The following is a 15,464-nucleotide window of genomic DNA, read 5'->3' on the forward strand; positions in this document are numbered from 1 at the left end:
CTATGGCGTGCACTTCATGCATACGGTACGGTACGTGAGGTACAAAGAGCTGTAATTGCCGAACAGGCAGACCTGACGTCCTGTCCCATTTCGCCTGAAAGTGGGCGCCGTGATCGAGCGCTTCGCGAGCAATATATTTCGGACAATATGGTCGCCTCATACCGGCCGTCAATGTTTTGTACAATGTGTCCCGCGTGCACGTTGTTTACTTTGCAGTGACAGGGATGCAGTGCACACACGGCTTATGTGCCTTTTTGCTTGTATTGTTATTTTCCCCCGCCTTCGAAGCGCGTCTGCGAAATCGCTCTCCTATTGTCGCCGCTTTCTGATAACGCCCTCACCTGAAGGCGCGTGCTCAGAAGGGGGCCGTCGATTAAGAAAATTTTGAAAAGGGGCTCACTTGCGCTGTTCACGGCTTTCAATTCCTCAATATGATATTAACCATTATAAAAGTGGAGGTTCATTATGACTTAATTATAGCCTAATCATCAAGCGGCATCACGCACATAATGTCCGCCCCACTGTAAAATTCGCTTGCACAGACGGCACGAACAGTTTTCAAAACTTCGTCTGTACATCTGAAAACAAAAAACTGCCCTTATCTCTTAACAAAATCCAAAAACTATGTGAACATGGCTTCCTGCGCGCAGAAGAGAGGCTGTCCAAAATATATGTACAAAGCCGGGCGCATAGTATCTGGTTACAAATTACGAGCGCTGCGACGGAGAACAACAACGAGAGAGTAATGACAAGGACAGGCGCTACTATCAACTGAACGTTTATTCGAAGAACACAGATTAAATACTCGCAGAAGACAACCAAAGGCACATGCGCTTCACAGATTTTTCCTAGGTATCCAGATAAACAATCTCACATTCTTGGATGCTTACAGATGGTGAGCTCACGCACGTGTCACTGTTTTTATGGATGTGATATGACTCGCAGCGCTCGTAATTTGCAATCATGTACCAACTAGCTCAACTTTCCGTATTACTGCAGTATCTGGTTACTAATTGATTGCGGCGCGCTGCATAGTCAAAAAACTGCGCAAATGGCTGCCTGCAGTGTTCTGTCAAGTGTTGGTGGCATACACACCTGTTACGCACGGCTCCTCTATTTTCGGCGCAAATGCTATTCATATCGCAGCCAGAAATAAGTCCACGCACTTGCTTGCATGTAACCCGGACGAAAATTCGCTTAGTTCTTGAAGTCATGCTTCGCGCAGTTGTTTCGAGGAGAATACGGAAAGAGAACATTTGGGACTGGTAGGAGATTATATAGAACCAATTATGAAGCAATGGCATGCTGCAAAGATATATACTCACAGTCTAAGATGACGGCGTTTACTGAGTCCGATAATGCCGATGGTATCCCGCCGTTGCTGTAATCCGTACTCCGGCGACATTTCACAGCTCAGCTATTCACTGATATGTAGCAAGCACAAACCAGAGCACATGGACATGTATAGGCGCAAGAGAAAATTATGCACAGCACAATGAAAAAGAAAATGAATGAGGGAAGAAATTAAAGAAAGGTTTAAGAAGCTGTCACAAGTCTTGTAGCGTCTCCAACAAGCTCTGAAATGAACGTTTCGGGAGGAGGCCGCACAGCAGCGCAGCTGGGGATGCTGTCTGTTGTGTCTTGCACGTAGACGCGTAGGCGGGGGGGAACACCGAACCGCTCAACTAGTGGGCGATTCCCGCCGCGGTGTTGTGTTCGCAAGGGCTGCGCGTAGGAACGAAGGACCAACGACCCTCTCAACATTCCATTCCTCCTTTACCCAGCCCTCTTCTGCTTGCACCGGCCAGCCGTGACTTCGGACCGTGCCGATGAGCGGCCGCCAGCGCGCACCGCTCGAGTCGAGTTCTAATAAATAGTTTTGTTTTGTGTGTTCGCAAACGCATTGTTTCTTCAAGCCAACCACGGACATAACATTTTCTAAAAAAATAGAAAGCCTCCCCATCTACTATCCACATTTTTGCGTAAATCCATACTGTTGGTGCATCGACAAATGCGCGCGTCCCCTCCCTTTCGCCACCTATGATCGAACAAAGGATGGTCGTTCGACCTTTTATATTTACTTCAAAATATTATATATTGTTGCGTGATGACTGATTAATAATGTCAAAGAGGCGGAGTTCCGAGCTTCTCTTCTATTCTGGCCAACTTTGGTTATAGATTATACAAATTATGCTCAAGTTAGCTAGCTGAAAATTATCCGATTAAATATATACATGTTTTTATTTGTATTCAGTTAATGTTCGCTTTTCGGGCATGAGTAGATGTTTTTATAAAAATTCTCATATTGGCCCAGGAAACGAAAATTTTCCTAATTTGCAGGCCTTTATTTCAGAAAAGGTTCATGGTAGAGCAGCAATAATTCCACAATATGTTCTCAGCATAATTATCCGCAAACAGCTAAAGCTCATATTTTTATGACATTTGGATACAAAGATACGATCGCGCTAATTTACAGAAAACAGCGAACATTGAAAATTTTTAGGAAAACAAAAACAGTGTTCACATTGTTTAAACTTTTCCCACCTATTCTACACTACCTCAGCTTTCAAAACCATTACAGCACCTTGCATAATTTTGTTGCGCAAGTAATTATGGCCACTTCGATAAAGCCTTTGTCCAATTATAGCGCACCGCGCTGTTCTGAACATTCTACGGAATTTGTGAATTGTTCAAGGTTTTTAAATTTTGGCATATAATTTTGTAACAGGGAGAAATATATTTACAAAAGAGGATTAAAGATATTGTAAAAGAAGGCTAGGTCGAGACGGCGAGGTCGTAACGGCAAGGACAGCCAAGCCTTGTCTAGCGTTTTAATCCAATCACGAACCCAGGCGCGTGCCGGAGCTGGCGCCGCGGGACGATGATGATGGTATGTACAAATGAAAGAAGAAGATCATGGCATGTACAAATGAAAGAAGGTCCACAGAAGGCTCACACAATCTGCTCGGGGGGTCGGAAGCGGCCAGCCTGGTCGCTCCTAATTAACCGATGTACCGCGGCGCACAAACGGTTTCAAGCGAGAAACATGAACAATTTCAGTTCCACGGTGGCGTCGATCGGCTGGGGCATCAACAGGCGTGACTTTGTAGTTAACTGGAGAAGTTTGGCTGATAATTTCGTAGGGACCAAGGTAGCGGTGGTGGAATTTGTCACTAAGGCCAGGGGTGCGCAGTGGTGTATACAGCAGTACTTCGTCACCGGGACGATAAGAGACCACGCGATGCGTAGAATCGTAGCGACTCTTGCGGTCTTCCTGGCACGCTGCTGTGTTGAGGCGGGCAAGATGACGGCATCTGGCCACACGAGATAAGAACTGGGTAGGTACTGACGTAGAGTAGTCGGGCGTAGAGAAGAATGAAGCGTCAAGAATTGTAGTGGGAGGACGGCCATAAACGAGGAAAAATTGAGAATAACCGGTAGTCCGCTGTACTGCTGTGTTATAGGCGAAAGTGACGAATGGTAGAATAGTGTCCCAATTTCGATGATCCGGTGTGATGTACATGGAGATCATATCCGTTAAGGTGCGGTGAAATCGCTCAGTCAGCCCGTTAGTCTGGGGATGGTAGCTTGAGGTTGTCTTATGAAGGGTGGATGACGCGTGAAGAACTTCGGCAACGACTGCCGATAAGAAGGCCGTCCCGCGGTCACTTAAGAGCACCCGAGGAGCGCCATGACGCAATACAATTGATTGCAAAAAGAAACTTGCTACTTCTTGAGCGGAACCGGTCGGTACAGGTGCTGTCTCAGCGTAGCGTGTAAGGTAGTCAACAGCTGTTATAATCCAATGGTTACCCCCATCGGAGAGAGGTAGGGGACCATATAAGTCAATGCCGACTACGTCGAATGGCGTGACGGGACAGGGAACAGGTTGTAGAAGGCCAGCGGGTGAAGAAGTCGGCCGTTTGCGACGTTGGCAGAGAGGGCAGGATGCGACGTATTTGGCAACGCAGGAAGATAGGCCAGGCCAAAAGAATCGTTTTTTCACTCGGTCGTAGGTTTTGTCAACACCAAGGTGACCTGCAGTAGCGTCATCGTGGAGAGCCGCCAGTATACGTGGACGAAGCACACGCGGCATGACTGGGATCCAGCGAGTTCCATCAGGGCAATACACGAAGCGGATTAGGATGCCATCTTCGAGCTTAAAATTGCGAAGTTGTCGGCGAAGCCGATCATTGGGTGGGTCCGAAGCGCCAGTAAGGCGGTCGATGATGGGTCGGCAGTAGGCATCGGCTAATTGCTGTGAGCGGAGAGAGTGTTTGTTTTCAGAGTCATCAAATGAAACTGTTGTGATATACGTCGGAGAAAGAGATGGTCGGCTGTGGTCATAGGTGGAAATGCATTTGGAAGAGAAACAGCAAGCCGATTCCGAAAGTGGACAGCGAGAAAGAGCGTCGGCGTCTTGGTGTTGGCGACCCGATTTATAAGTGACGTCGAAATTGTATTCTTGCAGGCGTAGAATCCAACGGCCAAGTCGGCCTGTCAAATTTTTGAGCGAAGACAACCAGCAAAGAGCATGGTGATCGGTCACAATATATACATTGAGGAATAGCCAAGGAGCCAGGCTACGAGGGCCGCCCATTTGACGCACTTCTTTTTCTTAATCTTCCACAAACGAGCGCGCCACTTCGTCCTCATCGTTCTCCAGCTGTAACAATATTTCTTCGCTCATGTTTTGTCTCGACTTCGCAAATCGACGGTCACAGACACAACAATGAATGATTCAGAATCAATTTTGTGCGCGTCGAGGTCCTGATGCGCTGTGGCATCAGGCAACACACAGACGTTTTTCGCAATCACCTTCACCTTAACGCGGATTGCACAAAAAGACGATAACGTTCAATGAGCAAGCAACGTATTCCAAATCATTTTAGTAGAATGAAAGAATTGGAAAGGGCATGGAAAACTGCCTCTATAAAACAGTGTTTCTAGGCTGCATTAGTTTTTTCGAATGACTCGACAGCGCACATTATTTTCATTCCTGTACAGTTTTTTTTATTCCTTTGCCACCGCCTAGCGCGGTTGGAAAAGTCAAACTCTAAACTAATAGGCAGAAAAAACTTTTTTTGTTTTTTGGCGATGTATATGTTGTGCGCCATATAAATGTACCGGGGCATTCATGCTCGCAGTCTGCACGAAAAACTGTCATTTTTTTACCACCGTGTGAATGCCCAAAACTAAAATGGTAACCTCGCGAGTCTTCCGGCTTTTCATTTTCCAGTGATTGCGTCTAGAAAGTACACACATCGTATTCGGTCCTTTCTCCAGGTAAACAGACGATGCTGCGCGTAGTTCCTTATGGATAATACAAAAGCACTAGAACAAAAACATCGCTGAGAAAATGGTCATTTGTTCCTTCAACTTGAGGCAACGTTTTCCTTCTCGCCAATGAAAAAGCTACCTTCCAATCACTAATTTCATGTCACATGAACATGCTATGGCGACACGATTTCGTTTTTATGCGCGTTCTCACTGACAACTGGATTTGTACTTTAGGTCAAGTATAGATGCAGGGATGTAATCGGCATCCAATACAGGCATATTGGGTCGTGAGTGCTAGCCGGTCTGGGATATACATATGTGGTCGGACGGTCGTGCTATCATTAGATATAATTGTGTGACAAACGTATGCGCCTGCGACGAAATCTGCATGCATGCCAATAGGCTAAAACCGTAAACACATATAGCTTACCCCCAAAGGTGCGCCGCAAATGAGCGCACCGAAAAGACGAATCCAGACAGTTGCAGCGGTACGTGCTTGAATGCGTTATAGTAATTGTCGTCCCGTACCTGGTACTCTGTGAGGTCTGAACGATCGGCTGAAATGTTGTCGGAATTAAATGCCGCGGTTTGGCGTCCAGCGCACGTGTATTCAACCCTAAAAATGGAGAATTTGTTTTGATTGAATGCTCAACAGCAAATATTCCCTTCGGCAGCTCATTAAAGCTGCGTTTTTAGGATGGCAATGACAATTGCGAGATTAGCGGACAAAGTGGTCCATCGTGGGCAGTTTTCATACAGGGATAGCTAATACTGGAAAAACACAAGACAAATGGCAATGGTCCATTACAGCCAGTTTAAAAAAACGAAACGGTCAACGTCGGAAGAACACAGGACACCTTGGTCCATTGTAGCCAGTTTTAAAAACTGAACGGGCAACGCCGGAAGAACACTGGACAACATGGTCCATCGTAGCCAGTTTTAAAAAAGGAACGGCCAACGACGGCGGAACACAGGACAACTTGGTCCATTGTAGCCATCCTTAAAAAAACTGAACATCCAATACTGGAAGAACAGAGGATAACATTGTCCTTTGTAGCCATGTTTAAAAACCGGAACGTCCAATGCCGGAAGAACACAGGACAACTTGATCCATTGTAGCCAGTTTTAAAAAACGGAAAACCCAATGATGGAGGGACGCAGGACAGCTTGGCCCATTATAGTCAGTTTTAAAACCCGGTGCGACCATTATTGGCGGAACAACGGCAATCTCGGTCCAATATAGACATTATGAATGTACGGCAGTGCCAATATCGGGTACTCACTGTACATCTTGGGCCAAGCTGGCCAGTGTCGGCTACTGGCAGCGCCAACACTGGGAGCGCATTAGCTAGTCTGGGCCATTGTTGGACATTGCGTTGACTGGCATATCCTATGTTGAGAGCATGCTGGTTAGGCTGGCCCAATGTAAAGCCACTGTTTGCCGTCGTACTTACAACATTGGCCCAATGCTTTGTGCTGCCTGGGGTACTTCTCATCGATGGACCTGAAGATCGGGTATTGGCAAATTGAGGTCGACGAAAGAGAGCGCGAGAAAACTGCATTCATCACACCGGACGGCCTTTATGAGTTCAAGGTGATGCCATTTGGCCTCTGCTCCGCATCGGCCACTTTTCAACGAGTAATGGACACAGTCCTGGCAGGCTTGAAGTGGCAAATTTGTTTGGTATATTTGGACGACGTTGTTGTCTTCTCGTCAAACTTTGAAGATCACCTAAAACGACTACAGACAGTGCTGGAAGCCATCAAGTTATCGGGACTAGCGCTAAAAGCGGAGAAGTGACACTTCGCCTACGAAGAACTCCGGTTCCTAGGTCAAATCGTTAGCATGGACGGTATTCGCCCAGACCCGGAGAAAACAGCTGCAATCGCACAATTCCCACCGCCTGCCGACAAGAAAGCTGTGCGCAAAACAGCGCACCGACACTAGACGATACAATTTACGACGACGCCACGCAGAGTACAATCCAGGAGACCAAGTGTAGGTTTGGACACCAATTCGCCGTCGCGGATTAAGTGAAAAGTTGTTGCGTCGATACTTTGGGCCATACAAAATCCTTCGCCGCGTCGGAGCACTGGACTATGAAGTCATTCCCGACGGAACGTCAGCATCACAACGGCAACACGCACACCCAGAAATTGTACATGTTGCACCACTGAAGCCATATTACGCGCGTTAAAGAATGTGTGGTGTTTAAACTTTGCAGTGTTTAAGTTTCTTTGTTTTGGAACATCGAGGCGATGTTTTTTTAAGGGGGGAGCAATGCCGCAAAACCTTCAAAACAGTATTTGTTGTTTTTTTAACAGCCGCCGGCATACTGGCTTATCACTCTGATTCTGGACCTCGTATCAGTTTCGTAATCTTTGTTTGTTAATGCTCGATGTCGCGAGTCACGCTTTTATCAGTTTTGTTGTAGCGCAAGATGCACCGAGATCTGTCTCGAAGGTTCTGGCCACTCGTGTGCCTTTCCACAATGTTCCAGCCCGTGCTGGTATCTGTTTGCGACGTTGTCAACATTGTTGTATGCAGCCTTTAAATTGAGCGTTGACGAGTGTGACGAGCGTTCTTTTTTCGACGATCGACGAGCACGTTTGTTTCTATCGCCGCCGCCGAGTTGCTTGTTCTTTTGCGGGCGCAAGTCAACCCAAATAAAGAGTTTCTTTAGTGCAATCATCGGCCCCTTAATTTGTGTCGTCCACCTCGTCACCACTACGTGACAATATCTTCGAAATCATATCGTGGGAGAGTTCTTATTTGCCAAACCGGGTGGACACAATCTACTGATGATTAAGATGAAGCACAAGTGCACCGAAAAAACCAAGGCTTCTGAACGATCTCAAGAAAGAGCCGACAGTTTTGAGGGGCTTCTAATGAGGTCTCTCTTTTTTCAGCTCTGCAGTTTGCCGTGATACGCCGTTTGAAGTGCAATTCAGTTTTCTCGACGACACCGTGTCCCATGCAGCAGCGGGAACTCGCCACAAATAGAAGATATTTTATGAAGACGATGGTAACAGCATTATGGCTATTCGCCTGCAGATGTAAGCCCAGGATCCTAATAGTCTCCGCCTCCGGAACCTGCACCCCACATACGAGAATTTGAATTTTTGAAGGCTATTTATTTCTGAGCGCCCTGTCCTTGTATAGGAATAATTCCGACTTTTGCGGAGAGTACTCCAGCCCCGTTCCGCCGCGTATGCTACAATACAGTTGGCTGCCACCTGTAGAGTTTGCTCAATCTCTCCATCACTGCCCTTATCTATTCACAACGTAATGTCATCTGCATACATTTTGAATTTAAGATTCAGGTAACCAAGCGCCTTTAGCTGCTCTGGCAACTGCCTCATCGCCAAATTAAACAGTAAGGGCGACAGGACCGCCCCTTGCGGTGTCCCCCTACTTTCTAGCGGAATTACTTCCGAAGTGTTCTCCTGAAACACTTTCTCGGCTCTCCTTTCTCTCAAGAGAGAGCAGAACTTTTTATTTATTCCAGCGGATGAAGAGGCTCCGGCCCCCCGTCGCTTGGGATGGATGGCGGGTGCCCCGCCTCAGACGCAGGCCGGCAGACGTTGTTGGCCGGCGGCGTCCTAGGCCAGCTGGATGGCGGCTAGCTGGAGCCCAGGGTCCGAGCAGCGCAGCAGCACCTACCTCATTCAGTCTTTTTAGGACTGCCGAGTGTTTTATATTATCGAAGCCCTTTTTAAATCATCTAGCCCTACTGTGATGTGCTCACATTGGTTCAGGCCTTTATTACAAATAGAGTGAGCTATGCGACACCTTACTTGAACTTAAAGGCGGCAGAAAGGAGAACAATTGATGCGCTTATGAGAAGCTGTATCAAGAGGGCTTTGGCGCTGCCTATGATGGCATCCACAGAGTGATTAGTGGCTATGGGAATGCATAATACTATGGCGGAATTGATTGAGGCGGTAAATGTCTCGCAGCTATAGAAAGGCACAGCACCACGAACGCGGGGAAGGTAATTTTCCAAAAAGCGGAGCTGAATTCGGTTAGGGTAAGGGGCATGCAGGCCACCATACAGTGGAAGGCACGAGAATGGATTCGGGTCCCCCATTTATTGTTGTTGTGGCTGTAAAAAGAAAAAAAAAGAAAATGCACGGGCCTGCTACTGGCTCTGTAGCTGAGCCACCTCCGCTGCCTCGTGTGGACAGAAGAGAAAACAGACAAGAAAGAAATAAAGAGGGAGAGAAAGATGCGCGCTGCAACAACAGCCGTCATCCACCACCACCGAAGCGGTAGCGGGTGCAATCACGGCCTACAACAGATAAAATCAGCGGCAGGCTAGACCCGCCCCAAGCGGCGGTGACCTCCCTGCCCTAGCCCCATCACCCCCTTTTCCGAGAAACAGTGTTTCACCGTTTCCGAGAAACATGCACCCCGAATACATTACAGTGACAAGGCAGAAAAGGGCTGAGGCTCTGAAACGCATATATTCAAGGAAGCCGTGGGAGCGGGAAACACATGTAGATGCGGTGGGCGGTAAAGGGGGGAAGGCACCTTAGCGGTACTGATTTGGCAGAAGAGGTTGCAATTGCTCTCGCTTACGTCGGTACATAGGCCATGTATTTGTTGAGCGACAGTAAAACTGCAATTCAAAAGTTTGGTAGTGGGAGGATATCTCCTATGGCACTCAAAATCCTAAGACAAAAAGAATTGGATAGGACAACTAATCTGATTTGGACCCCAGCGCCCGAATCAGTCAGTGGCAATGAGGCTGCTCACAACCTGACTCGAGATCTCTACTGCCGAGCAGGTCGGAAGGAGTTAGCTGAGGAAGGCTACAACAGAGAAGGGCGTCTGCTGTAGTATTTTGATGTGACGCAGGATTTCAAACGCTACCCCCCCCCCCCCAGAGAAGACTCTAGATGGAAAACAGATGGCGGCATAGAAGCGTCATGCAAGCAGATGTTTATCGAAATCCGGTCTTAAATAAATATATATTCCCAGATTTTGAAGATGAGAGCTGCAGGATTTGCGGGCAGAGGAAAACCCTGAAACATATAATATGGTAGTGATTGCATTCTCCAGGCAGGGCAAACAAAATTGACAGTAGCGAACACTGGGAGGCTTTGCTGGAAAGCCCAACCCCGGAACACCAGCTACTAGCGGTTCGACTGGCTGAACAGGCCGCCGAGACCCAGGGGATTTTTGCCAGCATCTGAAGCGGAGTATAACTGACATTTGAGCGAGTTGGTAAAGCATGTTAGAAAATTACCAGCGCGCACAGGACTGGGACAAGGAAGAGAACGCCACAATCGCTGACTCGCAACTAAGATTTATCCGCAAATGCAGAAAATATATACTAAAAAAACATAAAAACCTATGCAATCAAGCGGATTCTCATCTGCCCCAAGCCGCCTATCCTTATAGGGGAGGGCCTTGGGTAGAAAATAGCCTTTTCTGGCGGCCAATAAAGTTGATTAACTCACTCCCTCACGAAGGCGAATGAGAGCACAACTCAAAAAAAAATGCTAGGAGCACTTTGGACGCTTGAAGGGCGATGATTGGTTTGGTTTAATTGTTGGGTTTAAAGTCCCAAAGCTGCTCAGGCTATAAGTGACGCCGTAGTGGAGTACTGAGGAAATTTCGACCACCTGGGGTTCTTTAACGTGCACTGACATCGCACAGCACACGGGCACCTAGCTTTTCGACTCCATCGAATAGCGGCCACCTAGGTCCGGATTCGATCCCGCACGCTTGCAACAGTAGTCGAGCTCCGTAACCACTGCGGGCGAAAGCCTTTGCAGCTCGGGGTCCATAGCCCTCCACTACGGGACCTTATTCTCTCTTCTTTCACTCCCACCTTCCTCCTTTTCCTTCCAGTTGGTCAGGTGTCCGTAGAGAATTGTGACGGATACAGCGCCTTTTCATGCATGTAAACCCATTTGAAACGCCGCTGATGCCTGCTGTTGTACTGGGTTGGTTGGTTGGTTCATAGGAAGGGAAAGGCGCAGTATCTGTCACACTTGCTCTGTGGACACCTGAACCGCGCCGTAAGGGAAGGGATGAAGGTGGGGGTGAAAGTGGATAGAGAGAAAGGGGGGCCGTAGTGGAGGGCTACGGAGTAATTTCGACCACCTGGGGATCTTTAACGTGCGCTGACATCGCACAGCACACGGACGCCACTTCGTTTCGCCTCCATCGAAGCGCAGCCGCCGAGGCCGGGATTCGATCCCGGGAACTCCGGCACAGTAGTCGGGCGTCTTACCACTGCACCACCCCGGCGGGGTTGTTGTACTGGGTCTGCTTCTATATTCTGTGTGGTGTGGCGTTCGAGGAAGTATCAATTGTAAGGCGCCGAAAGGACGCCTGGATCGGACGCCCGGCGGGAGCCTGTCCGTATATGCATATGTGCGTGTATGAACAACATTTATTTCCACCAGAATGAAGGCTCCCTACTCCCTTCTCCCGGCACGCAGGCCCAGGGGACGGGGGCCGGGACCTCCGCGATTAGAGGCAGGCAAAGAGGTCGTTGTTCCTTGCGGCCTCTTCCGCCAGACGGATGGCTTGCGTCTGAGGAGCTGAGTCCTTGCTCCGCAGAAGGATTTCCCGGGAGTCGCTACAAAGTATTTTTGTCTTAGCACCTGGGGAGCTAGCGCATTCCCAAATTACATGGTTGAGGGTCCCTTTCTCCCACATTACATACATTTATCGTCCCGTCGCTCATCTTTCCGGACGTGATAGGCCCAGACCGGGTGGACGTAATTCTCTGCCTGTAGACGCCGCCATACGGTCGCCTCTTTGTTGCTGAGACACGTATCTGGTGGTACACCAGCTTTCTGCTTTGTCTATAATTTTCGAATATTTCTGCGAAATTTATTAGACGTTCGTCCATGTTCTGGCAATCAGGCGGCTCCACGGTTACCCGGAAGTAGAGATCTCGGGCTAACTCGTGTGCCGCCTCGTTACTAGGAACAGACGCGTGCGCTGAAGTCCATATTAAACTGACTTTTCTATTCAGCTGTTTTCCAGTCAGGATTCTCACCGCTTCTAGTGCGATCCTGCCCTTTGCGTAATTGTAGATGGCTATTTTGTTGTTACTAATTATGAATTTTGCTTCCGTTCCTACTCAAGCGAGCGCTATCGCAACTGCTTCAGCTGTTTTTGAGTTTCGGCTTTTGATAGTCGCTGCCGATACTGGGGCGCCTCGGCCGTCGACTACTGAGGCTACTGCCGCACCCGACTTCCCACTCGCCGCATCAACGTATGCAACTGCCTTGCTGTCCAGTGGCTCGAAGCGCTTTTTGAGTGCTTCTTCTCTCTTCTGCCTCTTTTCCGCGTTGCATATGGGGTGCATGTGTCGAGGAAGAGGGGAGATAATTAGCTTATCTCAGTATATCTGTGGGATGCTCGACTGTCTGCAGGCCTACCACATTTAAAATGGCCCTTCCTGGAGTTGTCTGGCTTAGCCTTTCGAGTTGCGATACTATGTCTGCCTCTGCTATTTCTTCCCACGTATTGTGTACCCCCATAGCGAGCCGCCTCTCTGTAGATGTACTCATTGGTAGGCCCAGAGCGCTCTTTTTGCCTTTTTGCATCGCCTAATAAGTGCTTCTAATTTTCTTTTTTCCTCTGCTCTAAGATTTAAATATGGCGTAGAGTAGCTTATGCGGCTTATGACATATGCCTGTTTAAGTCTGATCAATCCTTTCTTTTAAGCCTCGGCACTTCATTGTTATTCTTCCAGTTTCTTTACTATTCCGTCGATGTATTCATTCTCTTGAATGCGTAGCCCTAGGATTTGTATTTGATTAACATTTGGTACGGACATTCCTTCCACTTTGATATCGAATTCTCCGATTTGCTTGCACCTCAACGATTTTGGGTTGTAGACTAGTAGTTCTGATTTGTACGGATGAGCACGAAAGCCCCCTACTAGCCGCGTAGTCAACTACTGTCTCTGCCGCTGCCTGCAGTCGTTTCTCTATGCTCGCATCACTCCCCTGCGTTATCCAGAGATTGATGTCGTCCGCTTACATGCTAAATTTGAGCCCCCCGATGTTGCTCAGCGCTTATGCGAGACCCCTCATCGCCACGTAGAGGAGGAATTGAGAGAGAACTGATCCTTGCGGTGTGCCCCTGCTTCCCAGCTGCAATGGGGGAGACTCAATGTCTTGAATTTAATGCAGGCTGTTGTGCCTGTTAAGAAGTTTCTTATATAGTTATGTGTTCTGGATTTCACTCCGATTTCCTGTAGACCGCTGAGAATCGCCTCATGCCTGACGTTGTCGAAGGCTTTCGTTAAATCTAGTCCTAAGATTACTTTGGCGTCCCTGGATCGTGAGTCTATTATATGCATGGATTGTCTTGTGGGGTCATGACCGGATGTGACGTCACGCCGGCTCATGACGTCACGGTCAATGACGTCGCCATGTGATGACATCATTGTAAGTCATCTCTATCATTAGTCAAGGCTATAAAGTAAAGAGTAATGACTAATTAGTGCTAGGTAATGACTAGTTAGACATAAGCTAGAACTAATTAGTGGCTAGTTTAGGTACCGTTAGTACTGGCTAGTGATTAGACGTTATCAAAATAAAGCGTCACGAATGGACGGACACGATCGGCGCCGCGAGCACGAGCCAGGATTTCGCCTTAAAAGAGACCTCCCTCCTATCGTTTCGGTGGTGCAACAGATCACAGCATCATATTTCACGTGAAATACAAAAATGCAAATCCACTAAGTAAAATTGTTGCCCTTATTTTCAGTGACACACGCAAATAATTTACTCCCTTCCCTGGGTGTGTGCCACTTTTTAGGTCACATTCTTGAATTATTCTCAATCGTAATGGCCGCAAAGAAATTAAGTCAAGCCAGAAGACTGAACCGAATGTTATCGCATTCTATCATTTAGAGAATGCAATTAACATTACCTATATGATTGTCAGATCTCTACAGTAGCCATACCTCTATACAGATCTATACAGATCTCTACAGTAGCCAAAGTAGTCAGGACCGTAATGAGATTGGCGGTAGGGAAAAACAGTCAGACGTTCCACCAGTGACGAAGGACGAGGTCAAGAAAGCACTAGAAACTATGAAAAGGGGGAAATCAGCTGGAGAGGATCAGATAACTACAGATTTGCTGAAGGACGGGGGTGGTATCGTGCTAGAAAAACTGGCCACCCTGTATACGCAGTGCCTGGTGTCATCGACGGTACCGGAACCATGGAAGAATGCAAACATTATCCTCATTCACAAGAAAGGGGACTCTAAGGACCTTAAAAATTACAGACCAATCAGCTTACTGTCTGTTACGTATAAGGTATTTACTAAGGTAATCACTAATAGAATCAGGACAACCTTAGACTGCAATCAAGCAAAGGATCAAGCAGGGTTTCGGAAACAGTACTCTACTATCGATCATATCCATACCATCAATCAGGTGATAGAAAAATGCTCGGAATATAACCAGCCCTTATACATAGCATTCATTGACTACGAAAAAGCCTTTGACTCAGTTGAAACCTCGGCGGTGATGCAGGCATTGCGAAATCAGGGGGTAGACGAGCCGTACGTGAAAGTGCTGGAAGATATATATAGTGGCTGTACAGCAACCATAGTTCTGCATAAAGCAAGTAACAAAATTCCCATAAAGAAAGGTGTTAGGCAAGGAGACACAATCTCCCCAGTACTATTCACAGCTTGTTTAGAGGAAGTATTCAGAGACTTGGAATGGGAGCAGTTAGGGATAAGGGTAGATGGAGAATACCTCAGTAATCTGCGATTTGCTGATGACATTGCCTTGCTAAGCAACTCAGGGGATGAACTGCAAATAATGATTGATGACCTAGATAGGAAAAGTAGAAAGGTAGGCTTGAAAATCAATATGCAGAAGACTAAGGGGATGTTCAACAGCCTCGGGAAGGAACAGCAGTTTACATTAGGTAGCGAAATACTGAAAATAGTAGGCGAATATGTCTACTTAGGACAGGTAGTAACCGCAGATCCGGACCATGAAAAGGAAATAACAAGAAGAATAAGATTGGGATGGAGCGCATTTGGCAAGCACTCGCAGATTATGACTAGCAGCTTACCGGTATCGCTCAAGAGGAAAGTATACAACAGTTGCATCTTGCCTGTACTCACCTATGGGGCTGAAACGTGGAGGCTAACCAAGAGAGATCTACTTAAGTTGAGGACAAC

General features: G+C 47.4%; 1 protein-coding gene across 2 annotated transcripts in view; it reads left to right on the top strand.

Moving 5' to 3' along the window:
- LOC146188193 (sodium-dependent nutrient amino acid transporter 1-like) overlaps positions 1-15,464 on the top strand; it is a 351,255-nt gene that overhangs the window by 308,502 nt on the left and 27,289 nt on the right. The gene's annotated exons all lie outside the window — the stretch shown is intronic.

This window comes from Amblyomma maculatum, chromosome 5 (genome assembly GCF_055883805.1).
Source record: "Amblyomma maculatum isolate TAMU_Amacu chromosome 5, ASM5588380v1, whole genome shotgun sequence".
NCBI classification, from domain to species: domain Eukaryota; kingdom Metazoa; phylum Arthropoda; class Arachnida; order Ixodida; family Ixodidae; genus Amblyomma; species Amblyomma maculatum.